Here is an 18,777-nt window from a genome sequence, read left to right as displayed (position 1 = left end):
ATTTCTTATTTTCTATCGTGGAAAATCTTGCAACGCTGCGGCAGGAATGAGGAAACAGCACCCAAGTCGGTCCCGTGAAAATGTGTTGCTTCTAAAAAACAAAATGACAAGGAGACTCACCAGAAGCACCCAGGCCTCCCCGAGCGGTCCGCTGCGTCTGTGTTGGATGCTGTCACTGCTTTTACACCGCGCGAGCCTTAATTAGCGCCGTTTGGAAAGATGCCCGCAGCCGAAGGTGGTCAAAGCAAGAGAGGACTGTCACGCCACGAATTTAAGTCCTCAACTGGCCCCTGGAGAAACACAGCAACAGTGAAAATGGGTCAGCGTTATCTCACAACACAATAAAGCATATTTAAGCGGTCGCACTGCTGCTCAAAGGTTAGACGCTCGTTTCGGACGGAGCGGCTTCGATGGGAGGTAATGCGTTTGAAATTGAGACCTGTTACGAAGCAGCGTACAATTATATCGTTTGAATATGTTAACATTGTAAATAGATGCTCGTAAACTCGATCGGCATTGAATAATTCCATTGTAAAAGTCAGATTTACTTGTTTTTGTGGGTTTTGTTTGCAGTGATTAATGGTCTTGTCTGTACGTCTTTATTCATTCAATTTTTGCACTACGCACCAATTTCGCAACAAATTATACACATTTTCGACATACAGCAGGGCAGATTTTATCGTTCTTGCGTCGGATTTGTTCTTCTACCCCAAATGCAACGAGGGAATCAGTATCAGAAGTGGTAGAGCATGCAACGACCCACCTCCAGAGCTTGAGTTAAACACTACTTTTGCAGAAAGATTGGTCTATTGTGCCTGTTTTAAGTTAACGCAGGAAACTTAAGCACTTGGGATGTCACTAAAACAGTAAAACTCAACACGGCTTATGACTTTGAACAAGTGACAATCTGCCTTTTTAAAAAAATATAAACTAAAATATCAGAAACAGACTGTAATTTACATAGTACTTCAAATATACAGGTACAGCACGTAATGAGAGGAAATAGTCTCTAGCGAATCTGCACGCTCTTTTAGCTGGTAAACATTATTTTACACAGCGCTACTTCAAAGCTTAGTGCTGAATAGAAACTGTGTATATAACTAAATTGCGGCTCAGTGTTATGATATACAGCACATGCTTCATACTGTATGCACACTCTCCAGAGAGACATTTCAAAGTGTCCATTTGAAAGAAGTGGGACAATCACAACAGCTGCAGTGAGTCACTCCTCTCTCTGCTCCTCTCTCTATTATTAATGCCACTTCCTCCCGGCAGCAGTGGCACAGAGCTGGGTACAGACCAGGCGCCTGTGGGTAAAGCTGCTGGTGCACAGACGACCAGCTGATGGAGGGTTAAGGGAAAATATAGATGGGTATGGACGACGTCAGACAAAAAGATGAGACTTGGTGTGTTTTGTACAAGTCGCACCAGCCAAAAAATACATAATAACGAAGAAAAAAAACATGTATAAGTCGAATTTTTTGGAGAAATTTATAACGTTTTACCATGTAGCGTCATGTAGTAGATACTGGTACAAGCCTAGAGCGCACTCGACAATAACGAAGATGTGAAATTATATATTTGAATAGTTCCACATAGAAGTCACGTCTGAATATAAGTCGCACCCCCAGACAAACTATGAAAAAAGTGCAACTCATAGTCCGGGAAATACAGTAATTGTAATACTTGCCAATAGATATCACCATTATACAACCAGATTGTACAGAAAAAACTACCTGTAAATCGCTGTTGTTTTTACTTAGAACAAAGTACATAGGGCTGCAAGTAATGTTGTTTTTCTATCTTTTTACGTACAATATCGACCGCATAAAGCTTGAAATATGTCGAGTGAAGGCTTCTAGACAGATACTATTTATAAATCAAGGGTATTATTAATGAAAAAGAAGAAATGGTTCATTCTTTCTTCACATTTTGATTTAATAATGCCTCTGTCTTTGTTATAAAATTCCTTTTCGTGTGTATGTTTAGTCCAGAACTCAACAACTCACATTTTTAAAACAGTCAGCTATCTTTTTTTTTTTTAAATTATCGTGATATTGTTAATTTGAATTATTTTGGCTATTATAACTGTGACATAAAGTTTAATATGTCCCATGAATAGATAAGTATTGGGGTTTGAACAGATTCTAGTGACAAACAGTAATGCACAAAGTCAACGGGAGTCGCGAGGTTTGTTACAGCTCTAATCTAAATTCAATAGGACTGTCACAAGAGCAGAAAGTAATTATCTCATAACCATAGGGAATGTGGTATAAATCTGACACCGACCCAGGCCCTGCACATACATCTGATCAGGCATGACACTGAGAAACAACAATACCTCACAACAACTTTTTGAAAAACACTTTTACACTGCCAGTTTTCCCTGATTTTAACACCAAAGATGTTACATGTTACATAATTAATCCCACCAATTAAAATATGATATGATAAAGCGAGAAGTTCACCTCCTGATTAGAGAATAAGTTACAGTAAATAAAAAACAAAGGCTTTATAATTGTTTTTGCAGAAAAGTTTCTTGTGTTCAGCCAAATTTACATAAACATCGGATCGTAGTGTGAGTCTGAAGTGCTGTATGTTTGCAATTTGTTTTCTCCCCGACAAAACCCACAATGTCGATGAAACGTTCTGCACCGACAAAGACGCCTACGAAGGTTTGAACTTTGAGAGAGTTTAAACAAGAGAGAAATGTGAGAAAATGTTAACGCCTGTGTGAGAAAAGTGTATAAAGTGTGTGGTGAGGGGTTTTACAGCAAAAAACAGAGAATAATGTAAAATAAAGCTAATACTTCACAGCTTTCGCCTACTGCGGGTTATTTTTAGAACATAACCTCCGCGATAAACGATAGACCACTGTATATATGAAGTTTGTACAGCGAGAATTTCTCATTTTATATGTGTTATGTCATGTGTTACAGTCACATTCTTTTCTACCTTTAAGGGAAACAAAACAGTTCACCTCAAAGAATCGCTCACCCATTCTCATACATATTCATACACGAGCGCACGCAGACACTCGGGGCAAGGTGGGTTAAGTGTCTTGCCCAAGGACACAACAGCAGTATTCATCTGCGGGAGCGGAGACTGAATCGCCAACCTGTAGGTCAGAGAACTGGACCACTCTGCCAGCAATGTTGATGCCGTGAGCGAGATTCGAACCGCTGACCTTTGGATCAGAGGACGAGTGAGTTCTGTTGTGTAAATGTAAAAAAAAACTATAATGCGAGCTCTCATTCAGATTAATTTGTGTTTTGTGAGCGGTTCGGTGCCGGTAGAGGACACGGAGTTTGGCTGGAGGTCAGTTTCTTCAGAAAAATGCTTTAAAAGGCAATGACGTGCAGCTTAAGATGTGGTCCCACTAAAAGAGGCCAGTGATCTCACGCTGTCCCGGAGCTCAGCTGGTGTTAAGGGCTCGAAGATAAAACTCGGCTTCGGACCAAAATGTGTCTTTTGTGCTTCTGGTTACAAGGGGAATATACAATGCCTGTGTGTAGAGATAACAGCACACATAATGGTGGTGTATTAAGAGGAGACTCCTAAAAGCTTTGAAAGATTAAGAGATTTTACTCTGGGAAATGCTTGTCAAATCCAGAGATGAAATAAGCATCCACTAGATTTGTACTGAACTCGAGTATTTACTATGTCATGTATAAATCTACAAGAATTAAACGTATTAAAATGAATTACTTAAGTAAACCAGTGTCTAAAGAGGAGTTACCAAACACTCACGCTCAAGAGGACTGAAAACAGATAAAAAATAAACAAATAAATTATGAAATCCAGTTTAAAATGTGAAATTATTATGAGTAAATTATCACAGGCACCAGTTTTATTTTACAGAGGAGCGTTATTATTGGGCAAAACCACAGATATGAGACTTCTACCACAAATAACACTTCTAACTTTATCAACACAACCAAAAATACCTCCAAAATGTAATAACTGCGTGTCAATAACAGTGTACTTCATGCATAAAGTGATCCATACTTTATCTGAGCTTGCACGTTCTCAAACGCAGTGTGCAGAGGTGCAGTGTGCGCTCGTGCATTGTTGCTGTGAGGATGTGTTCTGACCGCTGTGTGCCGGTCAGTCTGCAGCTCTGACACTGACGGATGGACCCCAGAACACAACAGAGCCGGACTCATCTCATACGAGTCAATCTACGTGAGAGAGGGGATCTGTATCAGGGAGTGAGTGAAAGTTGGTGTGGAAAGGTCTCTTGAGCTGTGGGTAAATGGTATTTTAAATCCTGTTGACTATTGTGATTAGGATATATGTCAAACTGCAGGGATTTGTGCACGTATGAGCTTAGATTATGTATAGTTAAAAGAAAGAATAGACAGACTAATCAATACGTGGATTATTTGGACAGCAGAACTACATCTACGACATGTCATAGTGTAACGCAGGGATCTCAAACTCAAAATAACTGAGGGCCACAAGAGGCAGAGTTTGGGTGTGGATATACATTTGTTGACTCTTTTGTGGCGGGAGTACAAACAGCCAACCACAGCGCGAGTGACACGTGTGTTTGGAGTTTACAGATTTAGAGGAAGCTTCTACACACAACATGGTAACGCCACACTAACATTAAACTTTCATATTGTCCTGCGGGCCACAAAATATCATCTCCCCCGGGCCACGAGTTTGAGACTCCTGGTGTAGTGCATTTAATTTATAACAGTGAGTACGATGGAATGTTCCCTGTAGTGATCCACATATTTAAAAAACTTTATATTTTAATATTTTAACTATAAATTCATGTTAAATAGCAATACTTCAAACATTAGGGCTGTGTCTCAATTTGACAGTTGCACACTTTAAAGTACTGTTCGAAGTACCTGGTCGACGAAGGGTACTCCTCCGTCGACCGCAAAGGCCGTGACGAAATGGGACAGGCCATGGAGCGTACGTCAACCGCTGTCTGTGTTACGCTACTTCGCCTATCAACCATGACGCCTGCTAACTAATGAGCTAAACGTGTAAAATGGACACTGACATAATTACAGTTTTATTTTTAATTCTTTATCATTTCATTTAAGAAGAGTCAGGGTGTCATCATCGTAGCCGTTTATTTCTGTTTAGATTGAATGAAGTAAGGAATTAATCTTTCCCTTTGAATATCAACAGGCAAATATAAAGTTTGGGGTGATTTTTTTCCCAATTGCAGCTAGTATTACATAACTTTAAGACAACATGCTTTAGAAGAAGTGATGCGCGGTGCATGATGGGATATAGCAGTGTGTGAAGTCTGCTGGGATGCACGCTTCGTTCATGGCCGATCTTCCTGGAAACGCTGGAAACGCTGGAAACGCAGGGCAGATTTGTTGGCTGCGTTCGTCGGGTGCATGAAATGGAATGGGCCTTATCACGCCCTTCAAAGTGCCCTTCAAAGTGCCCTTCAAACGCAGCTGACAAAGTGTGCAACCGTCAAATTGAGACACGACCCGGGTGTCTCTAAAGGTGCCATTGTCTTTCCTATAGAGGATTGTACAAACCAGATCAGTCCACTATTGTTCAACAAATAAGATCCAGTTTCCGATGGGTGAACATATACAAGATACGACGTGAAAATCAACTACTAAACGTAAACTCTATGTAATCTTATGCTGTCTATATGGCCCATAAATAGTCTTTGTAGCATCTAGCTCAGTGCATCTTGAGCTCCTGAGGGGAACAGTGTTTTCAGCCTTTACCTGAGCACCCACAGGGACCAGTGTGAAACCAGCAGTATAAAGCACATAGCAAATGTATATAGTGTGTGGATGTATGTGGAATAATAAGAATATACAGGGTGCACGGAGCCTTAGATGCCTGAGGCGAGTTAGGCAGATCTACAGAGCCATGGGAAGAAGAGAATTCCCATTATTTGGAGCATTCATGGTGTGTTTTTCTGCTCCAACAAAAACAACAGACTGTAGCTGGGTAATTTATTCATATAATTCAGATATTATATACCATATGTGCTGTATATTTAAGAGTGTTTCGGTAATACAAGTTAAGTGGGTTGAGCGTTTTTCCCCACCAGCCACAGGATAGACAGTTTGAACCTCCAACAAAAGAATTACCATTTACATATTTCACTGGAAAGAGAAAACAAACAAACACAATTCAATCAAACTGAAAGGGGAAACATGGCTGTAGCTCAACTGCCGCTATAACCATAAAGCTGGCAATTTATTCATGCACCTAGATTGCATAGCATAATCCATACTGCCGCTGTGCCCTTGGGCAAGACATTTGACTTCCTCTACCAGCTGCAATGCAAAAGCTCTTCCATAATAATGCAAACATATAATAGTTGTATTGACAATTCTGGTTTGTTTACTGTACGAATAGAGGATATGTCAAATCCTTATGCAAATCGGTGTGTGCTGTTGAGATGACTTTCGATAGTGACCTCTGCAAAATATAATCGCTGTATATGTAGAAAAAAAGCCCCAAGAGGACAGGTAAAACAATAATTTAGTATAACTTTCTAAAAAACTTTAAAATGTCCTGAACAGAAGCTGCGATATTAAAGAGTTTGTGACCTTTTCCATGCAGTGCAACATCTGTCATTTACATCCAGAGAGTCAAGAGGAGAACTGCCCCATGATTAATTCAGGGTTGTCGCTCTGAGAATAAATGCTTCTTTATTCTTGTCTAAGTGGTCAATATTAATAATGCACACTCGCGTATAAGTTGTGCATCAGTCTTGGCAAAGTTCAACGCGCTGTTCGCCACGGCTTTTCTCCTCGTCTTTCTCTCTCCGCCCTTTGTCTGCCCGTGTCCTTGCCTCAAATGTGGCTATGGATAGATGTGGTCCATCAGCAGTAATCGGAGGAGCTTTAGTGATTGGGTTTCTCTTGGAGGGCGACAGAGTGATCGACCCCATAGACAGGAGTGGGAGAGGGCGACAGGCTCTTCCCACAGCTTCAAGATAAGACCCATTCACAGACGCACATATCCGAGGAAAAAGATGAGGAAAATGAAGCAATTAACGCTGTATTTCCTGGTTTTTAAACTATCTAACTTGTTCCGACGCTCACAAATCCTGCGGCACGTCGGGAAATGGAGTGGACCACCAAAGCAAAGTCAATTCTGCCACTGAACTCTCGCTCGCAGTTCCAGGTTTGTGATTGGTAAAATATATATTATTAGATGAAGACAGCGCGCAGTTAAAAATATAGTTATACTTTGACAGAAAACACAACATTGAGTCCTTTAAAAGAATAAAGTCAGGTAGCCCAGGGTTTAATTATAAATAAATAAATAGTAACCTGACAAATTCAAAGGTGATTTTATCTTTTATATAACACTTTTCCACCTTCAACGCGCTTTACATCAAGGAACTACTCACCCATTCACACGCACATTTATACACAGAGCACGCAGACAGTGGGGTGAGGTGGGTCAAGTGCACACTGCCAACCTGTGGGTCACTGGATCTGACCGCTCTACCCGTGATATTCTCACCCTTCTCTCCGTGACCTCTCTGACCATAACTGCACTGTCTTTTAATCTATATTTGCTTTAATTTATATTTGTTTTTTAAATGTATTTTTAATCATTTTACACTGTTTCATCTTGTATTGTACTATTTTGGTGTCTTGATGTACAGCGACCTTGAGAACAAATAAAATGTATTATGATTATGCATTATGATTATGTATTATGATTATGATTATGATTATTTACGGTGAGAGTGGGATTCGAACCTCTCCACAGCTACACTGCTTCGCCAAAAAAAAAAAAAAGTCACCACCTGGATTTAACCAAGCAAAAACGTTGTTGTTGCTGCAGTTGGTCCGTTCCAGGTTCAGCAACAGTCTGTGCTCAAACCTGAATAGACTGAATGACCAGGTTATTCCATCAATTTCCATCGTTTTTTTCTTCCCTGATGGCACGGACATATTCCAACACGACAATGCCAGGATTCATCGGGCTCAAATTGTGACAGAGTGGTTCAGGAGCATGAGACGTCATTTTCACACATGGATTGTCCACCACAGAGTCCAGACCTTAACCCCATTGAGAATCTGTGGGATGTGCTGGAGAAGCTTTGTGCAGCGTCAGACTCGACCAGCATCAATGCAACATGTTGGTGGAAAATTAATGCAACACTGGATGGAAATAAATCTTGTGACGCTGCAGAAGCGAAATCGAAACACTGCCACAACGAATGAGCGACGTAATAACCAAATATTAGAGTGTGTGACCTTTTTTTTGGGCCAGGCAGTGTAGAAAGAGCAGATTTGAACAGTCAACCTTCAGATCATTGGACAAACACTTTATCCGCTGAACTACCGTCGCCCCAAACAACAATATTAGTAGCACATAGATAGGACTTACTGTACGTGGGCAGAGATTCATACACGTTTCTATTCTAGTTGTGTTACTTAAGTGAAGGCAAGCAGAGAGGACGCTGTAATAACAGGTGTTAAAAATGTGTGTTTTAGAATTTACTTGAGTATAAAGCGTAAATTGAAGTCATTACCAGCCACCAGTGACAATCTTCAAACATGGAGGTCACTGCTGAGCCTCTCCATCTCAAAGACATCCAGTTAACTCATAATTACCCACTTAGTCCATTATCTACTGGGGACAAGCGCACTGGATTTAATGTTAGGCTTCTATTATACTCACATTAAAGGATAAGGGAAATGTCACGGGCGCAATAACGGAGATGTGATGCAATTATCCACAAGGTGATTTATGTGCGAGATTTTACAGCAATAATCTGCTGACACGCGTATGTTCGTCGCAATATACAATTTAGAGCAAGGGATGAACGCAGAGGGGACATAATACGCACGAGACACAACGCAAGATGGTGTCAATGGAATAACAATATCGTGGAGAAGGCAGTGTCCAGCAGTAATCTGACCAGAACTGAAGAAGCGGATTGGATGAGCAGCAAAACGTCTTCACTGCAACGTCTTCTTGTCCAGTTCTCAGATTTAACTTTTACTAAAAACAGACCTGTACAACTGACGGATTACACAGATGTCATTGAGAATCTTCTTGCGGGATGTTGCTCTTTTATCTCAGTTCGATAGTAAAAGGATTGTCAGGTAACGCAAAAAGTATATCACACAAACACGTCTTTATTGCAGTAATGTAAATGTAGTAAAAGCCAAAGTTTAATCCGTCAACTGGACAAAAAGTTGTAGAAGTGAAGACGTTTCACTGCTCGTTCAAGTTGCTTCTTCGTTTCTGGTCAAATTATTGCTGGACATTTTTTTATATCTGTCTGCCTCGCCCTATTGTTCTCTTGGTTTCCCTTGTTTGCTTTGGGTTTGAGCATGGAGTTGATGATTTCCTGTTCAAGGAAAGATTGTCTTGTCTTTCCTACAACTTTTTGTCCAGTTGACAGATTTAACTTTGCCTTTTACTGTGGATCAGACGTGGACAACTGAGGAATTACACAGGCATCTTCTCAAAAACTAATGTAAATGTGCTATTTTTTACATAAAATATCAACTAAACTGGACTTAAAATGAGTGTAATAAACCTCTAAGGGGTATTCACTGTTAACACAACATATTTAGATCAACATGTTACCTTTTATTTTTTTGAAAATGCCATAATCGCTAAAAAGAATGTGTGAAAATGATTCATTTCAGTTTTGTTTTTGACACTGATTCTTGCCCTCCCTTGCTCTTCCTTCAGAATGCTAGCACAGTCAGCATCCGTTCTGCTAATACACATATTTATTTGTGGAAAATGGCTGTGGAGGATGCTGCTGAGAGGTTCCTGTGGGCGGAGCTTTGTACAAGAGGCGTAGGCTTGTACTTAAACTGTAACGAGGGTTTGAATAGCGCCTAGAAGAGATCGCAAGTTTATTCAAATATGTATGGATGAAATATAACATCACTTCAGGCCTGTTTTGACATTACAATCAAGTAAAAAAGCTCAAAAAACTGACTTTATATAATATCCTTTATATAAATTGAAGTATTTTATTTATGTTTATGTGCTAAATACTCAAATAGCAAAATAACATGTGTATATTGTTGTGGCAAGAAAGTAAGTGGTCATTTTTTTTCCTATTTTAGACATTTTTTTCAATTTAAACAGCTTAACACACAGACAATAATTACACTTAAACATCTTCTCCATCACCTTTATCTCTCCGTGTATAAAAGCGTTGTCTCTTGAGTTGCTTGTGCATATTTTTCCCTCTCATATCATGCATCCTTGTTTTATTGAGTGTTTTTTTTTTTTTCGTTTTTTTTTCTCAGGACCAGAAAGCGCTAGTGAGCCTGACCATCAGTTGCCATGGCGATGTGCTGCAGCAAAGAAAGTGTAGCGAAAAGCGGAGCGGAGGTTAAATCACAAGAAGTCTATGCACACTTTAAGCTGCCTCACAGTTTTTACCATAGGGCCAGACGAGAGGTAATTGTACAGTTACGGCGGCGTTCACCTTTTCATTTTCAATAATATATATGAATTATAAACTAAAAACTAAAGGCTCATGACATGATTCCCACATTGGCCTTGCTCCGTTTTTTGTATTTATAAATATACTGATGTCACGTTCCGTCTCATTCCTGGTAAATTAAATAGTGTTTGTCTAAATATGTCTCATGGCTGTTTCCAGTTTTACCAGCGATACTGATGTATCTGTATTGATCAGTGAAGAACACAAGTAAAGTAACGGTAATGCAGAAATGATGCTATACATAAAGACCACAGCTACAAATATGCACATGTTTGGAGTATTTAAGTAAAAAAGTACTGAAATGTCCTAACCACACAATGAATATGTGTAATGCCATTTCTGTTGATGTTTTTTGATGGAGGAAATTTGCAATTACTGTGTGGAAGTTATTCAAACCTGGATGGGATTACTTTCATTATTTTACTTTTTTATAATTATTATTATTATTTATCATCATTATTATTAATTTATGTATTATATTTTGTTTTCATTACATTGTATTATTTCTATGTTTATTGTTGTTTATTTATTTTGTCTTTATTGTGTATCCATTATTATTATTATTATTATTATCATCATTTATTATATTTTTATTTTCATTACATTTCATTATTTCTATGTTTATTTTTAATTATTTTGTCTTTATTGTGTATTTATGTATTATTATTATTATTTTCATTACATTGTATTATTTCTATATGGTTATTTTTATTTATTTTGTCTTTATTGTGCATTTATGTATTATTATTATGAGTATTATGATTATTATTATTTATGTATTTATTTTGTCTTTATTGTGCATTTATGTATTATTATTATTATGAGTATTATGATTATTATTATTTATGTATTTATTTAGTCTTTATTGTGTATTTATGTATTGTTATTGGTATTATTGTTGTTGTTATTGATTATTATGATTATTATTATGATTGTGATTATCATTATTGGAAAAAATAATCAGACTAATCTGTATATCTGCAGATGAGATTAATACTTAAAAATTAGTTTAAAAATATGACAGGAGCCATATTATTATATATTATCTGCGACTTCACTAGCAGCAAAAGTTGAAAACAAATATTAATCTTGAAAAGTTACAGATTGTTGAACAAGTTAAAAGTACAGGTCAAACTTTCTGCACTTTAGGTTTATTCAATGTTTTGAACCCCAAAAAGCAATACCAGTCCAGAGATGACCAAATCCTTCTGTGATCTCACTTTGGGGGGAGACCTGTGGCCAGGACAAAGGACAGGAGAAGGTTGTGGCTTTAAAGGCAATCCCAGTTATATTATTACTCCTGTCCTCACTGCCCCATTGCACACATACACACAACACCACTCATACTGCAGACACATTTACAATACAGTAATCCTTCTGGAGAATGTGGGCTCGAGCCAACATCGACTGGCATAAGGTCCCGCTGGTTCAATCCCAAGAGTATATAAATAGATACCAGTTTAGAGCCGAGGTGCTTTGAAAGTAATACATCAGAATGAATGTGGTGGTGCCATGTGCAAGTTTGTTTGATTGATGCTTTCGTTATGTAATTTCTGCTTTTCAATGCACAAATCAGTTACATCGGGTGATCAAGGAGGATGCATCAGAGGTCAAAAGGTCAGGAAACTATGGCGTACAATGTTTATCACAGTGTGAAAAGAGAAATTTGCAACATATTTGACTTAACCCTTTAAGGTCTGAGCACATTATAGACCATTATACCTCGCCTAGACTTTTTTTTTCTATTTTTAGCCATAAAAATCATGTTAAAGGAAGTATCAACATGTACTTTTGCCCTTTTTTTCACACAACTACCTCCATTTTACAAATCCATCCTTATTTTTCCATCGATGCGTCAAATAAGTGTGTAATACCAGTTTAAGTAGAAGAAAAATATAAAAAAACGAATGTACTTTTGAGTAGCTTTTATGTAAGAAAACAATGAAAAAACTAAATCTGGCCAGCTCAGAAACACTTTAAATGACATATATGAACGATAATCAACATTTATACAAGAGATTATGCAGATTGTACTTAGGGTTAGGTTTTTACAGCTCTTTCTATAAAAAAAAAGTCAGGCGTTTTTGCAGCTAAGACATTGATTTTGCCAGGTCATATTTTTTGGAGTCTACAAAAAAATATCTGAAGTTCTGCAGCTTATTTGTATTTGTAGTTTGTAATCTTTGGTAAAATAATGAGATCACAATTGGTTGCGGAGTTACGCTAATGCACGTGTCAAACTCAAGGCCCCCGGGCTAAATGTGGCCCCCCACGTCATTTTATGTGGCCCACAACAAGATAAATTAAAAGGTTTGACTGTCTTAAAATGTCAGTTTATCAGGAGATACAGCTACACAGCCATATTTTTACATCTATGGAAATGTATATGTAATATTTGTAACTCGAATAAAAAATAAATACGGAGACGGTTAATGAACAAGTTAAAAAAGTAGTTTATTTGCATTACATGTGACCGTTTTGCTGATGTGGCCCTTGATGAAAATGTGTTTGACTCCCCTGCGCTAATGGAAAATCAGCAACCACGAATCCATCAGCAGCGATAGCAGGGACGCTACAGGGTTAATGTGGATTTTATAACATTTGTACTTACTTTAGCGCTACAGTTTAGGGTTGTTTACGTTATAGCTACTGTCTGGTTCTACTCAGTGTTTACGTGGCTGTAGCTTTAGCGATTTGCCGTGATCTGTGTCCGCGACGGAGAGGAAAATCAGCTCCGGTGTACGTGGATTTAAACGACAATATTCCAAATTTCATGACGTCACGTATCAAAGTATATCACCAGCGATACGATACGACCCAGACCCAAGAGTTAGGTGGGTTTGCTGCAGCTTAAGTTGAAATTCTGCAATAGCAAAACATATAAAAAGTGACTTCTGGCCATATCTAATAAGCATAAAGTTATACAGCTAGTCCTGATAAAAGGTGGTAGTTCCAAGAGCACAATACAAGCCTTATACCAATGCAGATTAAACGCGCACTCCTGGCTGTGTATCTCTGTGACAGATGTGACAGGCCCATGCTGATATTTCCAGTGCTATTACTTTAACACCAACCGCAACATATCGCTAGATTCCCTTCGTCTTTACAGCTGTCACTCCGAGGAACACTTGCGACTGAATTTCAAATGATCTTCGGTAATACCAGAGTACGGAGATGTCATTTCGACCCCAGCCAGCAGCTAAAGCTAACCCCCGCGTGTTTCTGTTAAGTTTCCGGCAGCGCACATCGAAAAGGCGACTGTCAACGCATTCGATACATGTTTTTGGATAACTCTTTTAGCTGTAAAGGCAAATATAGCGTTTAGATGTAGATTAGACATATTATTTACGCTTTGGATTGGATCAGAGGTATCAGAAATGCAGTTTTGCCAAAGATTTGTAGCTGTAGATGGGCAAATGAGTGGATTTTGTTGATAATCTAACTGCGCAATGATGAATTTTTACGTAAAATTGTCCGTTTCTAATTATACATGTTATTTCCTGTAGTGTCTAGGCTATTCGCTGTCCTTCAGTATCCCGTTATCAATGCAAACGAACCCCTAAAATAGCGCTTTCAATGTTACATCCACTTTAAATAATTATTCAAATGGCCAGTCCGATATCTCCGTTTTATGCAAAGCTAATGGCACGGCTAAAATTCAACATAATTCGCTTATTTCCACCGCAACCTAAAGTAATCATACCCATTTTCTAAGTGACATATTGATATCAGTACGAGCCATCTGACTTCTCTTAATGCGTTAAACCCCCGTACATGCATCTCTTACGCCACGAGCTCACAGCAAATGTCACCGGCGTCTAATACGGTCCACATTATGTATCATTATGACCAACTATCGCAGCTGCCAATGACAATTAAGCTAGCCGGTGGCAGTTAGCGCAGCGGAGCAAACAGTGAGAAATCCCCTTTACATGCTCTGGCCCTTGACTCAGGTACAAGCTCCCACAAGCACTCTCCTTGACACCCTCAGAGGTAATACACCTTCTGCTGATGAGGTCCCTGCACCCGGCCGGCGCCATTACTGCTGCAACGGCGGCGGAGGACGACGAGGGTGTAGGGGGGGGTTGGTTTCTGAAGAGCTTTGGTGTCCATAAAGCGATTTTTAGTGGAGAGGTAGGTATTACTGTGAGGAGAGCGTGAACGTCCTTGTAGCTTGGGCGCTCTGTGATGGTAAGTGAGCACATATTTTAATAACGACATGGATCATTAAAGGTTGGATAAAATATGGGGTGTAAAAACGAGATTATGTAAAACTATCTGTCATCTGTAAAACGTAAACGCGGGTGTTTCTGTCAGTCGCAAGGTCAACGCAACACTGTAAACGAGAATTTGAGAGCAAGAATTTCTAGTTTTGTCGTCTTGTTTAAAACGTTTAAAAGCGTGATGCAGAGTTTTGGCTGGCGTAGACGCACGGTGCAACGCAAAACTATTTGTGTGTTTAAACGTTGGGTGGGAACTGAAGCAGCAACATCACGGCAACCTAATTTCCTGCAGGATAACAGCCAGTGATAACAAAAAGATCCCTATTTCACATAAACAATAGGGAGCTCATTGAAAAGCAGAGTAGCAATCGAGTAAGAGTGGGCGATATATATACACAAAAATGAATAATCTTAATGGTATTTTTGTTATTACCCCAATAACGATAACAGAAATGTGCTAAAACAGCTCTGTAAATGTTCAAGTTTGAGTATTTCTGGCAAATCCTATTCAATTCTTTACATTTAAAGCGCATTTTGACGTTTTATTTGTATCTTTTTGCAGCTTTTTAACTGTTTTCTTAAGCTATTTACTTGCATATCTTCAAAACGTAAACCATTCCAGGGACGATACATCACTTTTTACATGCTCCAAAGTTAAAATCCTGCAGCTAAAGTGCTGTCGTCCTGACGAAGCAGCTCAAGATCTTTAGGATGGGTCAAATTGCGGAGGAGAAATTTGTTTATGGGGACAATAAACTGAACTTTAACCTCAATCTCTCCGGGGTTATTAGGTTATTAGGGTTAAAAATGCATTTAGCAGGAGATTTTTCCCCACTAAACCCGCTGACAGGTCTAATGTGAACGTGGACAAATGACAGGACGTCCTCCTCCATCTGCACAGACAGGTTTGACGGAGCAGAGTCGGCTTCGCTCTGAGCTGGTGCAGTCTCCACTTCACTTTCGATCAGCGGGTTTGGACCTCGATCCTCCATCCGCAGCATGGGCCGGCGGGGTTATGGATCATGATGACTGAATGTAACTCTGCCGGTGAAGGCCGTGTTTTCACTCCAACACAAAATACTGTACATCACGGAGCGCAGCAGCGGAGAGGCGTCGCTCAGTCAACACATTTATAGTTTATTATACGCAGAACGAGGCTGCTGCAGCGGTTTGATCTGACCACACTGACGGAATTATGAACAAGAAATGAGGAATTTTATATTTTTACACAAATGAAACTTAACGCTTAAAATGTCAGATCATGTTTGACTGAATAGGAAACTTAAACATTTAATTTATGTCCTAATGGAAGATAGAGGTGAGGTGTTTTGTTCTTTTCACTCCTTTTTCGAGCTTAAGTAATTACAAATTTGTGAAATGTGCTTTAAGTGTACCTGATATGTGTCAAAATAAATAAATAGAAAAATAAATAAATAGAAAAATAAATAGATAGATAAATAAATAAATAAAGATAGAAGAATAGATAGATAAATAAATAAATAGATAGAAGAATAGATAGATAAATAAATAAATAGATAGAAGAATAAATAGATAGATAGATAAATAAATAGATAGATAAATAAATAAATAGATAGATAGAAGAATAAATAGATAAATAGATAGATAAATAAATAAATAGAAAAACAAATAAATAGAAAAATTAATAGACAGATAAATAGATAGATAATAGATAGAAAAATAAATAGATAAATAAATAGATAGAAGAATAAATAGATAAATGATAGATAGACAAATAAATAAATAGAAAAACAAATAAATAGAAAAATAAATAGATAGATAAATAAATAGATAGAAAAATAAATAAATAGATAGATAGATAAATAGATAAATAAATAGATAGAAAAATAAATAGATAGATAAATAAATAGATAGAAAAATAAATAAATAGATAGAAAAATAAATAAATAAATAAATAGATAGATCAATAGAAAAACAGATAATTAAGTAGATAGATAAATAAATAATAAATAGATAGATAGAGAGCTAGATAGATAGATAAATGACATGTAAAATGAATGAAAATGTAATGTTGAAATGGGACATTCTCTGTTAAATCATTTCACTTTGAACTTAGTAACATATTTTCATTACAGGAGAATTTGTACAAAGGAACAAAATAGCTCATAAAAAAATACAATAAATTCTGTGTCTTCTAGTAAACTGTCGTAACCTTTGACTTATATTATTTTATGTATTAACATTAATTTGGGTCATTAGTATTTTGCATTATTATTACATGTTATTATATATATTATGTTTGAATACATTACATTTACTTTCTTCATGATAATATCAGTTTCTATTGTTGTGGTCCGGCACATTTGATGAACAAACCGATAAAGGTAAAAGTGTCAATCTGCTCAGGTGTGAGAAAGGACAGAGTTGAGTCGGTGAATAAAAAGACGAGCTGTAACTGTCCTGTCGTGTTGATCTATTTAAGTGAGAAAAACAGCAAGAAAATACATCATATTAGATCTAACTGTGACCTAAGAACTTCAAGAAACCTCAAGAAACTGGTGAGAGGAATATACTAGGGTTAGACTATCATTTGGAGTGTTTGTTTTTGTTTTTACTCCTGGTGCCCTTCCTAACACAGCCATAAAAACAGACCTATATTTGAGAAGTTCCTCTATAAAACCATCTCTATCCCTGTAGTCGTCGCAGTTCCAGCCAAACCCCTGTGTAAAACACCATTGTTATTGCTCAAACAACTGAAAATTGCTCTATATTGTTTCACTGGATCTGCTTAGCAACTTTTCAGTACAATATCCAGTAGTGTTTTCTACAAGCGCACAATGACTAAACCCACCAGTCGAGTCTAACAATGTGGCCATTTCCAACATTCTCCTGAAAACCCTTTATGGGAAAAACAACTCCTGTAGCCTTTGTTCCTTCCACTTAATTGCTGCAGTGTGTCAGCTCAGGCTACCACACGAAAATACATTTGCAAGATGAGGTTTCGTACCATTAGAAACATTCTTATACTAATTGCGTGTGTTTGGTGATATGGGCATTAGAATGAAGATCTGCGGATAAAGCAGAATCCATTACAAACACAGATGATGGAGGTGGAATAATGGCAGAACAGGGTGAAATCAGCTCTTTCTCCATGTGATAAGCTCAGAATATGGATATTTTACACTATCTGTTATTACCAGCAGAGATCGCAATTTAGATTATCATGTGATAATTGGTACTTCACAAGAATCCCTTTGTTTTGCATAATTTCCAAGCTTTTGTTATACATTAAAGGTCACGTGCATTTAGTAAAGAGATTAAAGCACACAGAGCATTATTATGTTTGCATTTACGTGAGGAAATGAGCTGGTTTGTTTTTAAAAAAGCAATTCATTTTATTTTTTTATTATTATATTTTTGACTATATTGTTTTTGACTTGTAGGTTATATAATATATAAGTATACAGCTCAGGACCACCAGACTATTTTCTTACATAGCAATTTTCAAAACTATTTTTTTTTATTATTATTTTTAAATAGGTAAAATAGAATAAAAAATAAATAAATATATAAAATAATAAAAATGAATTAAATAAATAAAAATACATACAATTAAAAAAAATAAATTAAATAAAGATATTAATATTATCAATAATAATAATAATAATAATAATAATAATAATAATAATAAGTAATTACATAAAGAAGATAAAAGACAGGTAGTAAAAAAATAGAATAAAATAATTAAAATAAAAGAGGGAGGGGGCAGGGTTCAGGTAACTCTATACTTACATATTCACCTGTTTGTCTCCAGATCAAGTGAAAAGTGTCGACTTTCACTCTACGTTCAAATCTGGACATGTTTCATTATGTCATACAATAGATTAATGTAAATTGGAGTTTGTTATTTTTTCCCCCAGTTCACTAAGATAAGTCTTCCAGCCATAACTTTATTTTAATTTATGTACTGCAAAAAACACAATTATAAATCTGTCAGATTTTTTTATTTTGCCTTTTGCTATGGACCAGACCTGGACAACTGAGGGATTACATAGACATTTTAATTTATTTAGGTTTTAGTTATTATTGTTATCGACAGCAATTTGTTAAAGGTGCATTATGCAACTT

At 37.3% G+C, this 18,777-nt stretch overlaps 2 protein-coding genes across 4 annotated transcripts in view; both read right to left on the bottom strand.

The window, feature by feature from the left end:
* Positions 1–18,777, bottom strand: part of fam118b (family with sequence similarity 118 member B) — a 144,399-nt gene that overhangs the window by 81,552 nt on the left and 44,070 nt on the right. The gene's annotated exons all lie outside the window — the stretch shown is intronic.
* The window catches only part of b3gat1a (beta-1,3-glucuronyltransferase 1 (glucuronosyltransferase P) a), a 92,740-nt gene that overhangs the window by 47,102 nt on the left and 26,861 nt on the right, over positions 1–18,777 (bottom strand). For both annotated transcript variants that reach the window (XM_055226220.1, XM_055226221.1), the window contains exon 2: positions 121–290. The gene's annotated coding sequence lies outside the window, so the exon portion shown is untranslated. The remainder of the gene's footprint in view (positions 1–120; positions 291–18,777) is intronic.

This window comes from Periophthalmus magnuspinnatus, chromosome 13, assembly GCF_009829125.3.
Source record: "Periophthalmus magnuspinnatus isolate fPerMag1 chromosome 13, fPerMag1.2.pri, whole genome shotgun sequence".
In the NCBI taxonomy this organism is placed as follows: domain Eukaryota; kingdom Metazoa; phylum Chordata; class Actinopteri; order Gobiiformes; family Gobiidae; genus Periophthalmus; species Periophthalmus magnuspinnatus.
The sequence above is the reverse complement of the archived record's forward strand: the minus strand, read 5'-3'. Positions and strand labels throughout refer to the sequence as shown.